The following is an 8,416-nucleotide window of genomic DNA, read 5'->3' as shown; positions in this document are numbered from 1 at the left end:
ATATGCACGCAGGACACAAAGTGGTGTTCAGATAATCAGTCAGCAAGCTTCTTTTTTTTAAAATAGGAACAACATCAAAATGTTGTTTGCATGTCCGGTGGTCGGAATTGAGAATTCCAAGAACCGATGAAGCTCTGCAGAATTCAGACGGTTCAGACAAACAGGTGTTTCAGTTTAACGAGTGGCCGTGTTAACTGGTGACTTTTAGCCCAATGCGTCCATGGTTACATACATGGATGGAGTAGATAATACACACTGATGAGTGTTTAAATTTGACTGTCGATCTGCGATAGAGCCGATAAATACCTGTGACAACTGCAGAGTAATTTGTCCCGGGAATGAATTCCGATGGTAACCTTTCCCACTGAAGACAAAAGCCAGATGTTTGCAGGTTGCTTTCGTCCAGTGGGAAAGGGGCATGATTGTCACTTGTGGCCATAGTGGAAAATCTAGAAAGAGCATATACGGACGGCTGTGTTGATGGTTTCTTACAATGACATCACTTGTGTGCGAGCTATTGGCATTAATCATACAGGAGTTTCTTTGACGGATGGCCACACCAAGGGTTGAGCTTACACTGTGCAAGGCTCACCCGGAGTGTCCAGCCTCCTGACAAGTCCCCGGTGTGAGGAAGTGAATGATTAAATAATGAGGAGACCTTAATGCTTCTTCTGGCAGGACCTGACTCTGGTTATATACGAGCACTTACGGTAGACAATAACTGTCCTCTTTGTCTGCCTCAAAGAGAGCAGACATTAAGAACAGGCCAACACCTCTGGACATAAATATTCACACTATTCAAAGCAACGGGCCTGAGAGAATATCGTCAGGGCGGTCGGCGAGGTGAAATATAGTCACTTCAGACGCACTTTAATGAGCTTTTCATCCTCTTTGTGCTGACAGAAAGGAAAACACATCTTCCTAATTGAAACGCGCATTCACAAACTATTTTTTCTTCAAGATGTGTTAACCAGTGAACAAAGTCCACATTTCATAGCCGTGGTGGCGACAAGCAGAGGGTTATTTTATGTATGATATTTAGATTTGTGACATTATTAAACCCACGTTTCCCTTATGTCTGCATAGATGTTACAATGGCAGGAGGAATGAATGGCACACCGTTTTCCACACTGTGATACAGCTTCTGGGGTAAGACGGAGAGCAGGAAGTTGTCTTCGTTCTTGAGCAAATTTGTACACTTCTTCCTCTTAGAAAGATTGACTTCCTCACGCAGTGAAAAGCTACTCCGGAAAATTAGCGACAGTCTGCCAGCTTCTGTAAATTATCCTGAAAAGTGCACTAGCGTTCAGTTTAGGGCATTGAACTTTGAAGCATGCTGAAAGGAAAGACGGGAAATTGAAATGTCATGGGAAATAGAGAGCTGAGAGGTGTCAATCAATTACAGGTGCAATGTGAAAGATCTGGAAATCATTTTAGTTTAAAACGTAAACAAAAAGAAGTAACATTAGCAACAGAACATAAAGAGGTCACAATGTTGACATTGTTGTAGAAATATCTACTGGCATGAACATGGTAACCACCTATCCTATCAACCCATGTTTCTTAAGCTCTATGTACCCTAAGCCCTATGTTCCCTCAACTATACGTCCCCTCAGCCCTATGTTTCCTCAGCCCTTTGTCCCCTCAGCCCTATGTTCCCTCTGCCCTTTGTCCCCTAAGCCCTATGTTCCCTCTGCCCTTTGTCCCCTCAGCTCTATGTTTCCTCAGCCCTTTGTCCCCTCAGCCCTATGTTCCCTCAGCCCTTTGTCCCCTCAGCCCTTTGTCCCCTCAGCCCTATGTTCCCTCAGCCCTTTGTCCTTTCAGTCCTATGTTCCCTCAGCCCTATGTTCCCTCAGCCCTATGTTTCCTCAGCCCTTTGTCCCCTCAGTCCTATGTTACCTCAGACCTTTGTTCCCTCAGTCCTATGTTACCTCAGACCTTTGTTCCCTCAGCCCTATGTTACCTCAGACCTTTGTTCCCTCAGCCCTATGTTACCTCAGACCTTTGTTCCCTCAGCCCTACATCCCCTGTTGTTTGTGCAATATCTCAAAAAGGTTATAAACAGGTTTTAATATGAGCCAATGTTGATGCTGAGTGAACATAGAGCTGAGTGAACATAGAGCTGAGTGAACATAGAGCTGAGTGAACATAGAGCTGAGGGAACATAGAGCTGAGTGAACATAGAGCTGAGGAAACATAAAGCTGAGTGAACATAGAGCTGAGAAAACATATACTCAGTGACATAATGTCAAATATTCTGAGAGCTGATTTGTTTTGAATCTATGATAAATTACTATGTCAGTCATGTTTTTCAAATAATGGACATTTCATAAAGCAATTAAAGCCTTGAACACAAATGTAAAGGATTGTTGTACATTTCAGGCTGACTCCTCTTCTTTAGACATGAAATAATGACGGAGAGAGAGACGGAGGAGTGTTGCTCCTTACTTTCCACGAGCTCATCAGTGGAGAAGCCGTTTTACAGTTACAGCTCTCTTTAACGTCCAGCCTTCCATCCATCTTTCACCTCTCAATAAACTAATAGGTCTAATGTGTCAAAATTGATTTCTAGGGGGCTTCTGCCTTCTCCTCCGCCCACCGCTCTTTCTCATCCCCTTACTCTGCTGCTCACCTTCCTATATCACTCATTTATGGCCAAGTTGGTGCTGAAAACACTACATTGATTTGTGTTTTGTTTTTTTATTCTGCATAAAACTTGTGTGAATGAACTGGAAGAGAATCAAAATGGCACAAACTGATATGAATAAAGAGCCGTCTCAGACGCCGTCGACGGCACTAAAGTGGGTTAACCCTCACAATCTCTACAATGTGAATATTGTACAATCGGCTTCCAGCGTAACCAATGCATGAGCGCAGTGCAGAGCGGTGACAATGCTGGCCAGGGCACATGCACTGGAACTCATGTGCACTAACGTGCACGCACAGCCGGACACCAGTGGAGCTTGGATTACAACACACACAGGAGAGTTATTTCATTCTCTGCTCAGGAAGCCCTTACTCCTGATCTTTACAGAGCTGTTGCTCCGTCAATGCTCAACATTTTGGATGCTATAGCGTCTACAAACTCAACAAATAAAGACAGGAAACAATCATGTTTGTACAGTTTGATCCTGTCTGACCCTTCTAGATCAGATATTTCAGACGTCTGAAGCTGTGACTTGGCTCATTGTTTCTTTAAAATAGTTAGGACACATCCTCTCCAACACTTCAAGCCCTGAGGATGTGCAGCAGAATTGGAAATAAAATATTCCCCTAACTCTTATAAAAACTAAACTTTTAATGCAGTTTGACCTATTATGTTGTTTTGTTTTGCCTGTACCATATTATACTTTTCTTTTTTCATGCATTTTGGAACTGGTTTCAATTAAGTAATCTCTAGACTTTATAACAATGTACCAAATGACAACGAGAAAACACTGTGAGGATGTGAAATGGGTCGCTTGCATTGACAATCCTCAGCTGAATCCACGGCTTTCGGAAGCTTCAAAGCAATGTCACACCAAGAAGGGAGGTTAATCAGAAAAATTTGCAGGATTTATGAAAACAGATTTGATGTTGTTTTTGTTATAAATGCTTCCACTTGTCTGCAGAACATGCATGTTTTAAATATGTGATTGACCAATGAAATCCTTTGTTCCTATTGCTTCACTTAACTGGAAATACTTGTTCCAAGTAAATGGTAAAATATCTTTAACCTTACATGTCTTTCACGCAATTACACCCATTCATACACGGATGACCCAGCTTTGGGGTTAAGTGTATTGCCCAAGGACACATCGAAACGGGCTTCCGAACCGCCGATCCTTCCATTGAAGGACGACCCGCTCTACCACTGAGCCACAGTCGCCCCAACTTGCTCCAAGTAGATGTCTTTAATCTCTTGGTTAATCACGTGGTTATCACAGGTCACGTTGGACCTTTAACTATAGTTGACTTGTATTAAAGCAATTATGAACTGTAACTAAACAGATGTTTTTTTTTAACAATATTATCTCAGTTTGCTACATTTTGCACTGTCAATTAGGTTTTTCTTCTGAACACTTTCACATCTACGTTCTTGCTTCGTGTTGTTTTGCTTTCAGGACTAAGTCCACTTTGTGCAGCAAACCCACACGTCTTCACAAGGGGCCACCGCTGTGAAATGTATTGTAATTCATCTGGACATCAAAAACATGGGTTGTTATTCCAACAGTTCAATCTTCAGACGACACCCTGCTCCAGAGCTGCTGGGTATTGTTGTTTGCCTTCGGGCCCACCACACAAATATGTCTTGACTGGGTCTGACTTCTTTCAGAGGGGATCGGGGAAATGTGAGGAATGCTTAGCATCACCTTGTGAATCCTCTGCTTCGACCCCACATCACACACACGACTGCAGCTCCCAAAAGTGCCGGTCTCGTCTGCGTACGCAGTTTCATTCTAAAAACACTTGTGACCGAACTGTGCTGGTGTGAATCGTGTCCAACAGCCACATCTCAAATAGAGCTGCGGCTCTGGCCTCCGCGGTGTCGACCGCTAGCCGGCTTGTAGATGTTGCAGTGAGGGGATGTCGCTTCTGTTGAAGTCATGATCTGTTGCTGAAAGAGCTTCATAGTGAGAACCAAACGTAGTGAACATCCAGCTAAATATGGTATTTAATGATAACCCACCAGTGAAGCCTGGGGGAAAATATCTGCATTATTGATATTATTAGGTAAGCACAATATTAAATAGTCACGGCCATACTACCCTTTAGTTCAGGGCTCCTCCTCTACTCCGGGCCTCAAGATTGTGTAACAGAACAGGTGTTTCATGAAGGCCTTTATTGTTTCAGTTCATAACAGCTTTATTGGTTGGGATGGGAACGACTGGTTCAATACAGCATGATGTTCATTTAGTAAATTATGGTCATTTAGAGTCAAACGGACCATAAAGCAGGGGATGCTTTAGGGCGGAGCAAGAAGGTGATTGACAGGTCGCTACCACGGTGTTGTTCGTGTTTTAGCCTCTGAAGTTCAACCCTTTCACAGTGTGTTTTCTTTTTTAACTCAAACAATTTTGTCATCTAACAATATCTCATTCAGGTGTACTGACGACAACGTAAACCATGACGCTGATGGCCACAAGCCCAATGGGTGTCATCGGGCAACTACGTCCGTTTCTTACTTAGGCGATGGCTCGCCCACATGAAATACTAAATGCAGACCTGCTCGAGAAAAGTGCTAAGCGTAAACAATATTACCTTTTAATACCCGGGGCTAGGACTATAACACATTAGTAACACAGCAACCTGCCTGCTAACAACACACAGAGGGAGAGGGAATCTGCTCAGGTCGACTGTACTCCAGGTTTTTACATAGATAATAGTTGTTTGCAGATATGTCAATGCTCAAAATGTTAAATACAGCTCCTTTAAACTTCAGTGCGAGCTGACAGACATATGACACATTAACAAGTTACATGACCTTTACGACCAGAGTTCATATTTTCCCAACTTTGTTTTATACATTATTTACGTCTTCTTCAAATCCTGGAGTACTTTAATACAATCCTTGAAATAAAACGATACTCCGCAATGTTTCTTTAGTTCTATATAACCTTAAGTTGTGACGTAACCCCTGCAGTCTGATGGTGTCTGGCTACACTTGACTGTCTCATGGCTTGTCTTGCAGTCCGCCCCACCTCGAGACATGTGGTTGTGTGTGTTTGTGTTTGATATCAGCTCGGGCCCCGTCTCTTTTAACACCTCCGCTCGGCTGTTAAACTACATCCCTCCCACCTCTGAATCCCAACTATGCTCACTCGCACTAACCTGTTACCGTTAGGCCATTCATCAACGTTCCGCTGTCCAAACACGGGAGGTGTTAGGGAGACAGTGCGGCCAGAACGGGTTTGGAAGCTCTCCAGTGACCCTGGCTGTGGGGAAGATTTCCAGTCAGAAGACATAAAGTTTACAGGAGGACGGCAGGGAGACTGGATCAGAGGTGTGTTGGATCGCAAATGAACATTATTCTCAAAGATTAAATTATGCTTAATGCTACAGCTGACTAAACCAACTGATACCAAAAATATCAAAAGGGGAAGTGTTTCCAGCACACCATAACGCTCCAGCTCTGTCCCACTGGACTGAAGAGTCTGCTAAAGTTTGTCTTTTTCAAAATGAAGTTGTATTCTTTACTCACATCTTTCCTCGTTTTTTTTCCTTCATGTCTTCGTAACCTAATTTGCAGCAGGGGTCCAGTTTTAATATTCTTATGAACAGACTCATGATGCCAAGGAATATTATTCACAAATGCTTTGTGATCCAAAAACAAAACATCAACAAAAACCTTAATCTTCCAGAGTATGTGGAAAGGAGATCTTCTCCTGTTACTTGTCACACTGGAATCTACTAAGCTCAGTGAGGTGGTGTAAAGACTGTCCTCAGCAAATCAAGTCATCAGACTCCTCTTCTCTATCACCTGGTGCCGTGGCGTACCGCACAACTGTCATTGATATTTTCAGACCGACACAGCTGTCATTTGCCTATTTTGTGTTTTGAGCACTTTCATGTTGAAACCATGTTTTTTCTACCAGACTAAAGCTGCAAACCCGAAACGTGCATCTTCTCATGGAGGCATATCAAACCAAAACATCTAAAATAAAAAAATCTAGACAAGTAAAGAGTACCACAGGCAAGAGAAAGAAAAATATTTCTGATTTTAGGGTGAACTGTCCCTTTAAAAGAAGTCAGGCACATTGCTTTCGTCACGCAGCAGGAAGCAATTTAGCCAATAACCAACAAAAACTTGCTCTTAAGTCAGCGTTGCTGTATTTTCCTGCTATCTAAAGGACATATTAATCACAGAGTGAAATTCATTTTTAGCATCAAACACTTCATTCCCTGAGTTATTATGTTTGTATGGATGGGAAAACATAAAATACTCAAAAAGTATATATTTATTTAAAATACTGCTCATGGCAACTTCTTACAGGTAGTGTTTTACAGGTCTCCTCTCCTCATCACTACGTGTGTGACTTCTCACCCTAAACGGTTGATGTCAGGTTGATGTCACCAGACATGATGCATCATGCACCATGACGCGGCCTCCAGATTCAGCACCCGCTTCAATGGACAGCGACAAATAGCGTACGGAGTGCCGTCTGTAAACAGAATATTAAACTCATTGAAATTTCATTTGGGATATTTCTAGGGCTTGATCGAATTGTTGGAAGCTTCATCGATAAAGTCGATTCAGCAACCTTTTTTTTTTGTCCAAAACTAGTTGTATTAAAACCCAGTATTTCTGCACAGTTGCAGTTTACCATCAGGCTAGACTAATAGCATAAGAATTGTGGTGGCTGTAAGATTGTTTCCAAATTGTGTCATCCAAACATTTCCACTCATTTCAGAGCAGTGGACAGTCCATATGTCCAAATGTATTGAACATTAATGGAATCATTTCCAAGATCCACATGTTTTTATCAAACAAAATATTCTGCTTCACTACAGGTGTTCAGCCTCTCTAAAACAACGCTTTTCCTGGAAAAAAAAAAAACAGCTCGCTACCCTTTGCCAAATTTACCATTTGCATGGCAATGCACAAGGGGCATGCACGTCTGCCTTTTAAAGGGAAAGGACAATTAAACTCTCATTGGTATGATTCATGTTACGCCCCAAATCATCCTATGAATAGCTAAGAGACTAAATGCAACTCCTTTGCACCTCGTGTTCTGATTATGCACCATTTAACTAGCAAAAGGGGAACATTACGGGCCCTGATGAACTTGTGCTCTACACTTAAGACCATGCACTATAGATGCTATTCTAGTATCATGAGACCAGACAATTGGAGATCTTTGGAAAGCATAACGGAGGCTTCGTGCAGTACTAAAATGTCCACTTTAGGGAGAAGATCCTGTGGCAGGATCAGAGCACACACATGTGACCTTGTTTCTTCCTTTATTAGGATCCCCATAAACGTTGGCTATACAGTCCAAAAACACATAAAAACAACAAACAAAGCAACTCATGTTTTGATATGAACAGAATTATGTTCTTCCCTCCTACTCTTTCACACATTCAATTCCAATAAATAGACTATTGAATTATAGTTTTCATTCTCTGCCGACACGGATTTCAAATGTCCCAATTTTTTTTGATGTATTTCTTACAAATCATCAATATTTATACACACGCAATTATAATGATGGTTCCTGAAATGTTTGGAGGTTCAGTTTTAACAACAAGTAGAAAGAAGTGAGCTTACCGTCAGACCCTTATAGGGCAGGTCAATGCCACATGAGCGGCATTACATACCCAAATCTATGACCGAACAGGCGGTCGAGTTGCATTGTGGGAAATGTAGGCGCCAGCTTTTGACAAGGAACAATCCGCAGAATAAAAAAGGGGATATCTCTGGCCCTGCTGCTTTCAT

Source organism: Clinocottus analis, unplaced genomic scaffold (genome assembly GCF_023055335.1).
Source record: "Clinocottus analis isolate CAN_PGR_092001 unplaced genomic scaffold, fCliAna1.0.p SCAF_7, whole genome shotgun sequence".
NCBI classification, from domain to species: Eukaryota; Metazoa; Chordata; class Actinopteri; order Perciformes; family Cottidae; genus Clinocottus; species Clinocottus analis.
The sequence above is the reverse complement of the archived record's forward strand: the minus strand, read 5'-3'. Positions refer to the sequence as shown.